Source organism: Phaethon aethereus, assembly GCF_964289735.1.
Source record: "Phaethon aethereus genome assembly, chromosome: Z".
In the NCBI taxonomy this organism is placed as follows: domain Eukaryota; kingdom Metazoa; phylum Chordata; class Aves; order Phaethontiformes; family Phaethontidae; genus Phaethon; species Phaethon aethereus.
Window position 1 is genome coordinate 77,219,050 of NC_138577.1, and position 16,586 is coordinate 77,235,635.

Genomic DNA, 16,586 nt, shown 5'->3' on the forward strand with positions numbered 1-16,586 from the left:
CCATTCTTGTTAAATTCAGACAGGTTTACTAGGTATTCTCACAGTGCCTTTTACTTAAACATTATTACCTTGCATGTGAGCTGAAAGCCTTAACCATGCCAGGTGGTGCATTCATTTTAAGGAGGAAACAGAAGTCCAATATAGAGATACCCATAAATTTAATGTGGCATCGAGAGGGAGAACAGTAAGATATCAATTTGATCAAAATACATAATATATTATGGAGAAAGAAACAAATTTTAAAACCCATTTTGCACACAACAAAAAACACTGGATATGCAGTAGGAAACCTTAAAGATATTTTCAATCATCTAAATTAATACAAGAAGCTGAGATAAGCACTGTGAAAATTTACTACATGTAATCAAATGCAAGCAAAAATATATTAAGAACACCAAGGACTGTGACAGATCCTTGGAAGGGTACAATATATGGTTCTTTAAATTATCAGTCAAAAATCATCCTTTAAAATGCTGATCTATTATTTGAATCTATTATTTGAAATAAATAAATAAAATAAATAAATAAAATAAAATTAAATATATTCCTTTTCAGTCATTCTTTTGTCCACTTTTACCAGAAAACCACAACATTCCTTCAATTAGGCTGCAAAAATCAAAGACAACGCAGGTATATTTAGACAGCACAGGTATATCAGACAGTTCTAAAAGGATGCTACTATTTGTGTAATAACTTCAAACATCTGCAAGCTCACTGCATGAGCTTGCAAATTAGTTTTACTTTGTAGTATCCCTAATGTATTTTGATGACACAGAAGTTATGCTTAGGTGTTTTTTTGTTTTGGTTTGTTTTTTTGAGAAATAAATGCAAGAAAAATGCAAATTACAAATGTATATGCAGTTTCAAAAAACAGATGTAATTTTGTATGTCATAACAAGCACAGATTAGAAGCAACTTGGCAAACTTCAATAAGTAAGTGACCACGGTGGATAGCTGAATAAACAGAGAGAAAAAGTAAATGAAAGACCATCAAGAAGAATCAGTGTTTCAAAGAGGTTGCATAAAAGCTTGGAGTAAAGACATAAATGACAAAGATCAAGAATGCTGTGATAAAAATGAATGAAAAATAAAGCACGGGGTGAAATCCACAGGGAGGGTGTGGATTCCTTGAGGGAAGGTAAAGGAACAAAGCATCAGAAAGTATAAATATTCTGGGAAAATGAATGCTAGAATGAAAAATTGAGAAGGAATAACAACTAGAAATAGAGTTAAAGGGTGTACCAGAATAAATGTGGAAGCAAGAAAGGAAACGTTTGTTGTAAATGAAAATACAGACTGTCTCAGTAACTAGGAGACATCCCAAAACTACAAAGCAAAGACCAAGTGAGAGCAAGACCCCACAAAAAAATGACCCAAACCAGGAATTACTGACTTTGTGCTTATTTACTGTCATAAAAGGCAGAGTAATGTCCTGTTGCATAGGCATGGCTGAATCTGCAGTGGCTTGAAGAAATACATCCAATCAAAATACTGGGACTTTCATGTTACAAAATTGGGGATTATTATTAAAGACAGATCAAAAGGACATAAAACAAAGAATTAGAACAGATTTGAATTTTGTTAGTTTAAACTGGAGTAACTATTATCTTCTGCAAAGCTATTCTAACTTATCTAGAGTCTGAATTCCTTCCTAAGTACTTAAGAATTTAGGTTCACTTCTGCTTACTACCCTTGACATCTTGCATTGATGACACGTAATGTCTCAGCTTTGTATTTAAAAAAAAAAAAATAGAAAGCATGACAAAATGTTCTCCAGTGTTTCCAACCTCACAGAAAGCCTTCTGCATGATGAGGATTTCTGTTTTGATCAGAGGAGGCAAGAAACACCAGCCAGGCATTATTTCAGACTGCTGAGCCATGATTAGCTCAAAGAGTCTTACAAGTTTTTCCCACCATTTGGACTGTAGATCTGCTCCCTCAGATATACACAGATCTTCATATGGTTCATTCACCCAAGACACCTTAATTAAGTGTTCTGATACCACTAATAGAAGTTGCTCGAGTCACCTTCTTTTTGGAGTCCTCATGTTTGGCCCTCATAAGAGCATTAGTGAAAAGTCTTTTCAGGATTGTGGTTCATGCTACCACTAGAAACTTCAACAGGAGTGCAACCAGTTGTACCTTCCATAGATTCTAATGGGGATTAAACCTACTTCTTACTTGGGAAAGAGGGTATGAAGTGATCTCAAGGCCATCACAGCAAAGTCTTAGAATTATAGAGTCATAGACTAATTTGAGTTGGAAAAGGCCTTTAAAGACCCTCTAGTCCAACCCCCCTGCAACATGCAGGGACATCTTCAACTACATCAGGTTGCCCAGGGCCCCATTCAACCTGACCTGGAACGTTGCCAGGGATGGGACATCTATCACCTCTCTGGGCAACCTGGGCCAGGGTTTCACCACCCTCATTGGGAAAAATTTGTCCTTTATATCTAGGCTAAATCTATCCTCTTTTAGTTTAAATCCATCACCCCTTGTCCTATTGCAACAGGCCCTGCTAAAAAGTCTGTCCCCATCTTTCTTTTAAGCCCCCTTTAAGTACTGGCAGGCTGTAATAAGGTCTCTCCAGAGCCTTCTCTTCTCCAGGCTCAACAACACCAACTCTCTCAGCCTGTCCTCAGAGCAGAGCTGTTCCATCCCTCTGAGCATTTTGGTGGCTTCCTCTGGACCCACTCCAACAGGTCCATGTCTTTCCTGTGCTGAGACCTCCAGAACTGGATGTAGGACTCCGGGTGGGGTCTCACCAGAGTGGAGCAGAGGGGTAGAATCCCCTCCCTCAACCTGCTGGCCACGCTTCTGTTGATGCAGCCCAGGATATGGTTGGCCTTCTGGGCTGCAAGTGCACATTGCTGGCTCATGTCCATCTTTTCACCCACCAGTACCCCCAAGCCCTTCTGAGAGGGCTGCTCTCTATCCCTTCATCCCCCAGCCTGTACTGATACTGGGGGTTTCCCTGACCCATGTGCAGGACCCTGCACTTGGCCTTGTCGAACCTCAGGAGGTTCACACGGGCCCATTCCTTGAGCTTGTCCAGGTCCCCCTGGATGGCATCCTGTCTCTTGGGTGTGTCAACCACAGCACTCAGCGTGGTGTCATCAGGTACTAATTTTACTTTCATGTACACCTGGAATTGTCATAATAAAAAAAGGGAGGCATTGTAAACCATGGTAGAAGGGAATATTTTGCATTTTATCATCAAAAATTGAACAAGCATCCTGAAGACAGGTGACCTATATTCTTGTTGTATATTCTAGGTAATAGACAGAGAGGTGTCCAGAACAAATTAATTTTATACTACTTACTGTATCACTTATCATGATGGAAAAGGCAGCAGTTCTGTAATTCTTGAAGGAACACATTGAGCTTTCTTGAGAGGCTGTATTCTTCCTTTGGCTAACAGGAAGGTAATGATAGGAATTATTCTTGTTAAAAGAATGTCATGGGTTTTTGGCATAAATATATGGAGAGATACAGGTTTTATAATAGTACATGTTTACATTTTGAATTCGAGGATATTGGATTCAAGGATAATCAAGGATTTTGACTTCAGCATACCAAGAAAACTTCCACAGACCTGTAAACTACCTTCCTACACTGATTGTTATCAGTTGTAGTTCCATCTAAAATATATGCAGATAATTAGGATCTGTTCTGAAGATAAGTGAATCTGGGGGTAAAAAATGTGTGATTACTGTTCATTTCATCAGCTACCAGGAGTCTGCATAGGCTGGAAGTCTGTATCATTTTATGGTGTTATCTTTCAACTGCACAGCTTTCAAAAGGTTAGGGTTCTTAGCTCCAGCTAAGATATGTATCTCTCCCCATGGGATAATAGAGAAGATTTAAATTATCAAGCCTGAGTTACTGTGCTTGAGCTAAATTTCCCCACGTCATTTTAAAAGCAAGGTGGTTGGTATTTTCAGAAAGTTCAAAGCAAGTTTGGAGGATCTTTTCTCAGTATTTGTACATTTTCATTTCCAAGATACGCTTCCTGGGTTATAAATTCTACACAGCTTTCATGGAAGTGGGATAGGTTGAAGAGAAGCAACAAAGGGAGTGAGGGAAAGAAATATCTTTGGTATCCAGGAGTCTCATGCAATCTTGGTTCCAATGAATTTCATTAGGAAGTTAAACAGCCCTCTGTATGTATCCATTACTTTAGAAAGTTTCATTTTTAAAAACTAGAAAAACATTACATAAGCAGTATGTACATCCTTCCATCCCCCACAATATGAAGAAATAGATCTGTTCCATCAGAGAACCGCTTAACAATTTATTCCAGAAACAAATGTGACCTCTCACAAGGTGCATTTGACTGCACAGTAATCTAGCCAGTTAAAAAAAAAAAAAATTAAATTGTGAGTTATTCAGTATACTTGGGCATAAGTAGCAGGGGGTAAGAAAACTTTTGAAGTACTAACACAACACATTTTTTTCAAAATGCTGGTGTCGTAGAGAGACTGACTCAAGTAAGTACTCACATTGTGGAAGAGACACATTTTAATGAATTATGACCGTGCAGAAGAACTGTGCTGCAACAGGATAGATTTTTTTCATAAGACTATACTGTATTAAGTGTACAGCAATGTAGGAATCAAGAGGTTCTCTTAAAACAAAATCCTTGAAAAAAATCCTTTCCTTAACAGGTGAAACTATTCATATAATCAAAATTATACTCTTGTATCACACTGTACATTCAATTTTTGAATTGAATTTTAACTTAAACCAGCCCAGAATTTTAAAAGATTCACGTTAATTCAATTCAAATAGTTTGCACTAGCAAAGAAAAGTTACAACACCCACTGGTGCCACTGTGGGTAAGGTGTTGTATCAATTCAGTTCCCTACTTTTTTGAAGGCTATAACACCCCTTGAAGGTGTTGTGGTTTTTTTTAAATGCATGGTGGTCTGGAAAGCCCAATGTACAAGACTTTGTATCGATGTCCATACAAACACATATGCTTTCCTTTGGAGTGCGGAGTTCAAAACTCAGGTGTTTGAAGGTTGAGAGATGTCAGGGAGGACGTTTCTGTTGCAAAGATTCAGCAGTGTCACAAATACATAGTCTCCAAGGCTCACATGTTCAGGAGCTTTCATACCTGCTCCCCCAGAGTTCTTCACAATTAATGGAACAAAGAGTTCAAGGAAATTTATATGGCATTTTTACAAGAACACAGTGATTTTTCACTTTACAATAAATTTCACCTTCTCTCAAAATGCTTTTACCATAGTTTTCTGCCATCATGTTTTCTGTGAAACTATCTTTCACTTTCCTTCTCTGCTCCTGTTCCAAGACTTGGAAAGCACTTCCATCTTCATGTTTATGAATTGTTTCAGCAAGCAGCTGGTGTGAGGAGTAACTCAAATGCTGGGAAATCCTAGAATTGAAGTTGACCATGGTCTTAATTATGGTCCTGCCATGAGACATTTCTTGATCCACACTTTGGTGGAATAACTCAAAGAATCAGCAAGAGGCTCTAATCCAGGAATTAAACTAGAGGGTGATGGTTATATCTGAGAGGAATAAAAATAATTTATGTGCTCAGTGAAGTATAAATAATTAGAGATGTTAACCTCTAGTCCTTTTAGGATTTTCTTAAACACACTCTTAGTAGAGACAGACTCAGAGGGCACTCTGGCAAATGTTGGTGTTAGCAGTTTTATCTTCAAGCTATTCTGAATTTAAGGTATGATGTGTTTTTCTCATTTATTTTTCATGGGAATAGCTACCAAAATCCAGATGTAACTCAAGGTGCCAGGAACATAAACCCTCATCTCAATCCCTCCTTAGGCTCCTTCAAGTTGTTGCCCACCTCTGCTCACCCTGAAATTTCTCTTGTTTCCAGGGCAAGGACAAGAAAATTTCTACAATCTGTGCTATGACTTCTATGTCTTACTTTTTCTATAGCCTGTATGATAGTAACACTTGAAAAGTATTAATTTAACCTGATAAAATTACTCTGTTTCTGCTGGGTTTATGAGTAAATTTGAAGTCAGTCACAAGTAGTCTGATACTCCCATTTCACTGCTGATGGAATCTAAAGTTTTTAATGAAAACAAAGTACTAATTTAATTAAAATTAAAGCACAATGCACAGGAAGGAACCATGGGGGGCCAAATGTTTGCACAAGAAAACTCAATCTTCATTTTTCCGACTTATAAAACTGTTTTTTAAACTTACTGTTCTGTTCTGATAGCTTATATATAATATTTTATAACCAGATACACACCAATTTGAGTTACTCCAAATTTTCATAGGAAACATAGAAATACAGAGCTTGAAGGGATCCAAGAAAGACGTACTTCTGTTCTGAGACAAAATTAGATATGACTAAAATAATCTCGCACAATCAGTTCTGCCATCTGAGTAATTTTCCCTTTAAGATTGCCTCAGAGTTGCTTTTCCTTTCTGGGCTTTAAAAATAAATAAATAAATAAATAAATAAAGTGCAGAGAGACAGAAAGCATTGGAAGAAAAATACTTTCCCCAATTTTTAATAGAGAATGGAGAAAAGATAACAACAGAGATTTGATGTGAATACTCCCTGCATATTTTCCTTTCCTTTCCTTCAAACAATGTGGAGCAGGGTGAAATCCAAACTACCTATTTAAGGAGAACTCTCTAGAGAGTCAATCAACTATAAAAATTTTAGGGACTTGAAAGAAATAGAGCTAGCATAGCATCAATAGCTTACAGAGCAAACATGTAATACTGCTTTTAAAATTGTCCACATCTAATGTTTAGTTCTTCATATCCAAAAAGCCGGATATAGTAAAACCCACATTATAAGCTTATTTGTAGAGGAGAGGTGAATCTTTAGAGAGGATAATCACAGAAGGAGAAATCAAGATTGTTTAATACATTTTGTGAAAGAAAATTTGGCTAAAGATCTTATGTTACAAAGCCTGTAGACAAAAAAGCAAACAGGATATTACTTAAAATATGGCTATTATTCTTCAGCAGCAATGAGCTAGAAGCACAAAAAGCACAAATACAGGCCTTGTTCCAGAAGACTGCAATGTAAGTTAAACTATATACAGTGACATGAGAAGGGGAGAAGAGGGAAGAAACTTATAAAACTGCAGAGATTTAGGACTTTTAAATTTTTTCTTTTTTTTTTACATATACAAATGTCTACATGTACACATGTACACATATGTACATAAAAATAAAACAGAGTATACATACAAATCACATAAAGGCTGCAAAAGAGTACATTTATTCTAATTAGTAAAGGGCTTGCAGTTGGAGTCATTTCAAGTAGGAATTTTCTTTGTTAAATACATCTTTTAAAAAGCTCTGCCTGAAATACCACTATTTTTTCAGATAACTGCAACTTACATAGAAGAAATGCATACATACATTGTACTTACTTTATAGTCAAAACATCTTCACTTGCTGTTTTTTCTCAGTCATTCAGTAGATTTCTTGGTATGAAAAAACAAGGTTCAAGGTATAACAGCCTTCATCTATCCATCTATCCATCTTCACAGTTCCTGAGTCCCTAAAACACTTACAAAACCTCCAGGGAGACTGAAGGTAAAAGCAGCTTTCCAGTTCTCCTAGACAACTGTTGGCAATGCTTCCACAATGGACCAAAGTCACAGGGGCAAGGGCATTTCCAGGTCCTGGCCACATCAAGAGTGGAGCAGGGCTCCACAGGTCTTCTTCAGACAAAGCAATACAAAGACTCTCCCGTCCCCAAGTGGAAATGCATATCTTAGTTTTTAAAAAATCATTTTCCTTTTTGAAAACAAAATATCTCGGATTAAAGGCCACTGAATTAGGTTAGCACAGTGAGCAAAACAGTAATAAATGCTAAGTCATGTCAGAGATGTCCAAGTGACGGGCTAATTACTGCACACTCTGCTCTTTTGTGCCCCACATTTAGTAAAGCTACAGTGGTTTATTACCTCGCTGTTGCCAAAACCAATTACCAAAGACAATTTCATGCATGGACAACACTGATCTTACCCTCCCCACACACATATTTAAACTGGAACTGACATCTTTCACAGCTTTCTCAAATGCAAATTGATAAATGAACACAAGGGTTTAGCTGCACTTTACTGGTAATTTTGTTATTTTATTGCTTTTTCTTCAACGGGTATACAGAGATGTAATCACAGAATAATTATATATGGCTAAGCATGTTCTTTAGAACTATGGGGAAGTTTAACTATGGGAGCACAAAATGGTTAGGAGGGAACACAATCCTTTCCACCTAAGTAAGCTAACAAGCAAGCAATACACTTTAGTGAAACATCATACAAGAAATATACTGCAAATTGTTATAGCAGTTCAGTGAGAACATCTTTCATGACTCAGAGGTTACAAAGAATAAAATTTTTCCATAACCATGCTTAATGAATAAACCAAAGCATAAAACTCTATAATAAGCATAATGGGAAGATTAGGTGACCATAGTGATGAAGAAGGTACTTTTTTTTCTGCTTCCTCCTTAAATAAGTGTATAAGATACCATCAGCTTTGTTTTCATTACCCAGCTGTAGTATGAGTAAACTGACGTCCATCCTGACAGTGCACTAAAGAAATTGAGTAATGCTTTTAGCACCAGCTTCTACTTTGGGATGAACTCAGGGCACACACTCAAACAGAGCATATTAGGGTAATTTAATTTTGTGAAAGAAAAGGTCACAACCTCCTACCCAAGTACAGACGGCCAAACAACTGACCTTGCTGCTAAAATAATTCAGTAATGTAAATGCAATTGATGATCTGAAGCCACTCCTAAATTCCAGACTGGGCAACTCTTTGAGTCATTGAACACCTTGATCCTCATACAACTGTGTAGTGTAGACAGTTCTACAGGTGTTATAGGTAGACTCTATGTCAGTACCAAAAGAGCATCTGGTCCTCTCACAGTTTAATGCTTTTGCCTATATCATTTGACTTAAAACGAGGCAGTCTTGAATTTGGATATCATTTACATGCTAGACATGCTGTACTGTCTTGGCAGCCTAAAACTTGTAACAGGAAGGGCAACGTGAAGCAATGTTGTGATTTCAGGTACTTTTTGGGACGGTTGGACATAGCAGAATATTTGCAAGGAGCCATTATGCTGTACCACTGAAAGAAGTAAAAGACAGTCTTGTCTGCATGACCCAAGGGCTGAATGGACAGCCTGAATAAATCATTATTCATTACCTTTAAAGTGATCCTGCCACAAGTATTTTGGGCAGAACTTATTTACATTATGACTGCCTCAGATGGGCTTGATTTTGTACAAGTGAGAATTCAGTTCCCGTAATATCAAACTGACACAGCATAAGATTTTAGGAATGTTAAAATAAATAAGCAACAAAAATGTTCAGATTACAATTTAAGAAAGCCACAATTTAGAGCTCACTCAGCGTGTATCTCCACTGAAACAGGATCAAACCTATAAAAGACTAAGCCCACAAACTTGTTCCTCTTCCCATGGTTGCCAAAAGCTCCCTGTTCTCAAATAGCAAAGAAAGGCAAAGTCTGCAGAAGTGTGTATAATTCACAGAAACAAATAAACCAACAAATACTCAGGGTATTCAAGATACATTAAAGACAGAATACTTTTAAAACAATATATGTCTCTAATCTTCCAACATAACAATATTATATCATGGCTGCCTTATGGAGAAATTCTGCCTCTCTCTTCCTTACCCACATTTTTCCCCTACTTGTTTTTACATTATCATTCATTACGGAGATTCCTGAACCTACATATAAAACATGCAACTCCATGCATTGGCTTCTGAAGTGAAAGGATGCTTGTTCTGGTCTTCAGTAGTTCCCATCTTGATCAATGTAGGCAATTCAAACCACGCTAGTATGTAAGAAGAGACATCTAAGTCAACATAGAAGGTTTTGCAGGGTTTTGGAAGCTATCAACAGCTTCTTTCAAGCTAGCTATTGAGCAGGATGATAAATGTGGAGTTAAGAGCCTGCAGTGCTGTGCAGGTGCCAACCCTGCAAGACTGGGTTATGTAAGAAGTGAAATGTTCAAAACAGTTCAGGACCATAGCAGAAACCAGTACAGTGCTCCCAGCAGGGAAGAAATTAGCTGAGCAATTTCATACATTTTTTTATACCCCTGAGACAGAGTTTTGAAAGAGTCCTAATCAGTGCAGGAAGTAGTCAGACCAATATATAGTGAGGCTGATGTAATCCAACCTGCATGGGGTGAATGCACAGACTAAGAAAATTTTCCTCATCTTTGTTGGAGAAACAGGTATTTGCATATATACGCTACCTGTGTGGAAGCCTAACATGCAGATTTTGGGGTCTCTGAGATACTCATGAGAGCAAACAAGTAAGTAGCTCCACTCAATTCCATTTGACTGAACTAAGCCTTTCCTTCATGAAACACACAGTTCTCACCACCAGTACTGCTTATGTTTGAGAAGCCCAGTAAAGTTCCGTAAAACAGCTGTCAAATATTGATGTATCATTAACTGACTAAAGGTTATGTAAAGGTGCTGTTTACCAGCTAAGTAGCTCAGAGAAGCCCTCCTGCTGACTGTTGCTGGCAGAAATCCATGCTAAAAGAGTATTGACTGCTAAAGACTATTGTTGCCTTTATCGTGTGGCTGCCACCAAGAGTGACAGACTGAACAAGCAAAAGCCAGGTTCCCAAAGGACTTTGTGGAAGAAAGAAGATGGACCATGCAAAGAGCTTGACTTGCCCAAGCTATATCAACATTGTCCTTCCTTATTCTTGGTCTTTTTCTTCTCTCCTCCTTTGTGTCTGCCAGCAAACTATGACTTGACTTCCCATCAGGAACATTACTCTGGAAGAGAAATGTTTTTTTCCACATTTATGAAGAGCCAGATGTTTCCTCCACACACTTCCTCATTGGTTTTCAGAGGTCCTAAAAGAGTAATTTCCATCCAATTTTTTATTTGTCTGTGGCTTCTCAAAATTTAACACCTGTTAGTTACCATGCATGTTCTTTCCGTGAAATGCAAGCCAAAGCATGCAGTGTTCACCAGTCAGGAAGCTGCTATCAAGAAATGCCAACACAGCCACATAAGTATCTTCTTGCTCAGAAAATAAATCCTGATCTGGGAGGTTTCAGTGCTACACCTTTCAAGAGGGAAAAGCACCAATCCTCTTTTCTGGCACAGCACAACCACCTGACCTACTAGGAACCAGTTTTCATCCTAAAAATGGGACCAGGTATCGCCTGCACCTACCCACAACACAACTAGCAGGACAAACTGGCCACGGGCACCTGGGTCCTCAGTTGGGCAGTTCACCTTTTCATTTACTGTTACTAATATTTATAACTCAGGCAAATCTAAAGGACCTTATCAGTTTCCATCTGACCCAATTTCACACAGAGCTGTGGTAGGTGTCAGAAGCTCAAAAGCTGGATTTCTTGGTATATTGTCACAGCACTAAACTAAGAAATGATCAAAACCACACAGCCCTATTCTCAATGTTTTTACAATTATCAAAATATTTTGCTTCAGCATGCAACTCTTGTAAGTGACAATAGCACTTGTAATTACTCAACTAGCTACCAGCAAGTTCCTAAGCATAATAACATAATTTGCACTCAAGTCAGGTGAAGAGAGGTGCCATGCACTCGAATTAGAAGTCACTCACACCAGTTTGGTACCCATAGTAAAGAAATCTAAAAGAAAGCAGTAAAGACTGTGGAATAAAAGACGAGAAGCAAGTGTAATGGATCAAACCAGCTATTTCATGAACGCAAATCACAACAGTTTAATGGCTCACATTTAAAACTGTAAACCTTAATGTGTTACCATTTGGACCAATTCACAGTACTCCTCTGGGAAATTACATGTATGAAAGTCTCACAACCACCTTACTACCAGAACTCTGCTCTATAATTTAATCTAATTGCAAGGATGCAGGTGGATCCTGTCCATACTATGGTATTTATCGATTTGGATATCTCATTCAGAATTAAACGTGATGCTCAAGTAAACAACACAAGAATCACGGTTTGATTAGTTACATTATTTGCTTGCTTAATCTGCAGTCTGTTTTTTTTACTTTGTAAGATTCATAATGCATGTTACAAATCATAAGATTCTCCTCTGGTTACACTAAACAGATAAACGCCAATTCTCTGCTTCCCTTTTCAAATGGCCTACAGCAGGCAGACAGGAAGCTTTAGACATGGATAAAAAGAAATTAGAGAGATGTTGGGTATAGAATTTCGGAGACAACATCTCTGCAAACAGCTGAAGGGGGATGGTTTTCTCTTCAAATATTTCCTGTTCCAGAGAATTCTCTAGAGTCCCATTTACTCCTGATGGTTTGGAAATGTCTCAAAACCAGTAGTTAATAGTCGTCTTCTATTCCTGTGTTGGAAAGAGATTAAATTTTTGCCTTAGCACAGAACTTTGTATAATGCCATGTAAACAGACCCATTAGAAAGGGGCTAAGTGAGAAAAAAATGCAGTTCTGACATTGCAATCGCATTCCTGCAGTTGCTGGGGCTTTCACTGGATGCTACTGGAGAGGATGCAGAAGGGGGCTGCCAACTGACTGGCAATGCTGTGTGTCCATCTGTGAGGCAGTATGGTAGGACAGTCATAGCTGGGAGGATACTGGTGACTGCTGAAGGAGGATCATAATGAAACAAAGACTGAAGATGGAAGCAGAAGTCTGAAGTGCTGTTTTGGCAGCCCTACAGATGCACAGAGCTTCATCAAAAGTAATTAAACACACACCAGAGACTGACAAGGTATTTAAGGAGCTCCTTTGTTTCTTCTTTCCCCTCTTTTCATGGTCTTAAAGTTATGCTCTTATGACTGTTTTCTCTGAGCTCTTGATCTACAATGCATTGGTACTTCCTGACACACCATCTTTCGATTATACCTATTAAGAAACTTTGTTTTGACACAAAATCAGATTTAATTTGGAATCAACACAGAAGATGAAGTGGGCAAGGATGCAACATTCAGAACATAATTTGATATAAAACTCTGCAAAAAGCAGGTCTTAATTTGCATATAATGTGAAGAAAAAAGAGCAAACCATGTACATTTTTATTGCAAATAGGTTATTTAACTGTAACTATGTCTACTACCTGACCACTACCATATGAACAGAAGGAAAATCCAGCTGATCAAAACTGCAGAAACACATTAAATCCTATTTTTGTTTCAGAGATCATCAAATCTGCTACTGACATTACGTGGTAGATTTTCAGAAGCATGTGTAGGGATTTAGATAGACAAGTCCCTTTATTTGTTGTGAGGGGAGCTCTGTATATAAACTCCTATGCACCAGGCAGAAAACAGATCCCTTATGCTTCACAAATTATATCACTCATTTTGAACAGAAGTCACTATCCTGAATATTTATCTATTCTGTGGACCTATCCCAATCAGTTAGTTACAACACTTGACTACATCCTTTTTCAAATATTAATTTTAGATATTCCCCCTATGTGTGAGCTATTTAAAAGTACAAGAAGCAAGCACTATGATGTCAAAACTTAAGAAAGGAAAATGATATTTGTTATTTCATAACATCTGTTTCTTGATATTATCGAATTGTGTCTCAAAAATTCTATCTATCTGATGAGTTTTTAGGTGCAGGGTTTTCCATAAAGACAGACAGTAATACAAAAATCCTTTTTAAAAATTGGTTATGCTGAATAGAAAGCAGCCTGAGGGCTCACTGCTAAAAATATGCGATTTGTTAAATTCTTAAAGGGCAGATAAAATATCCATTTATTTTCACACTTCGTTTTCATTGCAAAAAAAGTAACAGGTTAGCTAACAAGCAACAACAACATGAGCTCATGACACAAGTTTCTGGTGCAGTGCCCTTGTCTATATCTGCAAGCCTTAGACTAGTAGAGATAGAAATGACAAAGTGCCTGCTTCACTACAATTTGACGTGGTGGCCATTGCCACATTTCCAAGTGAAAGCAGTGCTCAAAACGAGTTGGACATCTATCTCACTTGTCTTTGTAACTTGAGAACTGACATGGAATAGGAACGTTTTTGCATAGACAAAGTGGTCTTGAAGGTCAGTGAAGGATTAATAGAGAAAAATGTAGTAATGTCTAGGAAAGGTTGAAGGAGTTTGTGTTCAGAAATGCATGAGATATTTCAATCACAACTTTCTAGAAGAGTCTAACTTTTAACTCAAAGGTGAATATTTTTGCCATCTTTAAATGTAAAGTTTCATTAAGACTACAAATACAGAAATCTTTACAGATCTGTCCCCCAGTCCTTCCATTAGACATCCCAGAGAATGCCAAATGGTTCTCTAACTGAATCAGTAGCAATTAGATTTGACATTTTCCTAAAGCTAAAATGTAAGCACTAAAATACTCGGGGGCTGGAGGGTGGGGGGGGAGCGGACATGACAGGACATCAAACCATATTTCAGTCCTTTATTCACCACAGAAAAAAAGACTACCCTGGTTATCTGACCACCCTTTGCAGATTGGCCGAAAATTCCATCAGCATTTTATATATTTACAAGTAACTAGCATGGTAAATATTTTCCATTGGCAAACTTATTTGGAAGAGGAAAGAGTCCTAACAAGTTACCTGTTTCTTCTATGGCAGACTGCATCTTTATTTCTTGCCCTTAAGCAGTTACTTAATTCTTCCCTCTGACCTTAAATGCCGCTTTCTCTCACTGTCCTGAAGAGGGTTATTTGTCAATCACAGTTGAAGAAAACCTTTCATGAAGTGTACTAGTTTTCTGAAGACCGTCTGACATGTAAACACTTGTTTGATCTCTGAACTTAATCTTGATATTTTGATTAATAGGTTAACTGGGCCTGTTCTTCCTTCTCCCAGTTAACCCATCTACACTATTGCTAGCCTCATCAGGGGCTGGCTTGTTTGCAATATAACCCTTGTAAGAAAGACACTATTTTGTCCCTCATTTGGCTAAAAGTTTTCCCTTGGCCCGAAGACAAGCAGCATGTTGTTGTCTTAGTTCTTCCAAGAAGAAATGCAATGACTCATTCCAGCCACATATTTAATGTGGTTGACATGGAACCAAGTGTTTACAGTAAGGTACTTTCCTTAGCTATGAATAATTCATTTACATGGCAAACATCCACCCTACAGCCAGTCTGAACCTCCAAGAATTGCAAGAGCAGTTCATTAGGACCATCATCAAAATTGTTTTTAGCAACATAAGCGTCACCCTCAGATAATCTTTTTTGGTTTTTAAACAATTTTTTGATGTGGTCTAAAACTATTAATTTTTGTAAAAGTGCTAGTTCATTCTAGCACATGTTCTTGTTCCATTTCTCTTAATTTTTCCCCTTCAGTTCATTTTCCTACACCAGTAATTGTTAGAGCATTATTATTATTCTTTTATAAAACCTTTACCAAATACTCTTTTTTTTCCATTCACAGCCTCATTTTAAATGCTTACAGAGGAACAGATTTCCTTTATCCTTCCACCCTTACTTATTTGGAAGTAAATGAGTGGAAGAAAAGATATATATTTATTATGCAATTCTCACTAAACAGTTTAATCCCGGAACTCACAGAACCCTTGAAAATCTGAAATTTTAAAAGTATGAAATTATGAAAAGTACTGTGTGGGGGTTTTTTTTACCATTGTTAATGCAATAAAAATTAAACAAAGTATTTCAAACTCAAGCATCTTCAAGGTGAACAACATGCCTCTTCAAGTGAAGCAAGACTTGGGAGAAACCTAATTTTTTTATTTCTCTTTATGTCAGTTGAGACATCATGTGACTGTGGGTACTTGTCTCATTTTTTTTATATCTTGCAGTATGACATTTCCCTCCCTGCAAATGACCAACAAAAGAAAATAGATTAAAACACTTCATTGTTGCATACTTGGTTTTGTTCATAAAATGGAGAAATATTATTATTACAAAATAATAATAAAAGCTGAAATCCCACTGACCTTGTCTATTTGAATTTTCACTAGAAATTTCTAAGTCCAGGAACATTTTAGGAAAATAGAAATTTTTGTACTGAAAAAAAATCTTTATTTGAAGAATTTCACAGTTCATTTCTAGAAGGATTATTACAAATCCTAAAGTAACTACAAGTTTTCCACAACATGCAGCTGAACATGTTGTCAATACAAGAAATATATAAAGAGAAAAATGTTGCATGTGATGATCTTTTTATTTCCAATCACAACTGGGAATTTAATGCAATTTTGCCGTGATATGTTTTGCATTTTTCTATACATTTTTCTAAAGTGAAGCTAGTCCATATTTATAATATTTGAAATTCATCATATTACTAACAGAGCATCTATAGCACAGCAATGTAATCAAAGATGTAAGTTCTCTTATGACACAACTTTCTAGGTTTTGAATGAAGATGAGAAAAGAATTTATGTACCACTTGGACTTCAGAAAGGAAAACTGTTGTCTAGAAAGCAGTAGTTTTTCAATGGAACATTAGAGTTCTGAGATTCCCACTTTCAGAAGAAGTTATTATATTCTTAAAAATGCAAGCAAAACCTGTTCTGTAAGAGAGTTCTTTTTATATCCTGCCTTTTTTTCATACATTGCCTGTCTCATTACAAAGGAGAAAAAAACAATGACAGGTGTAAGCTGGCCTTA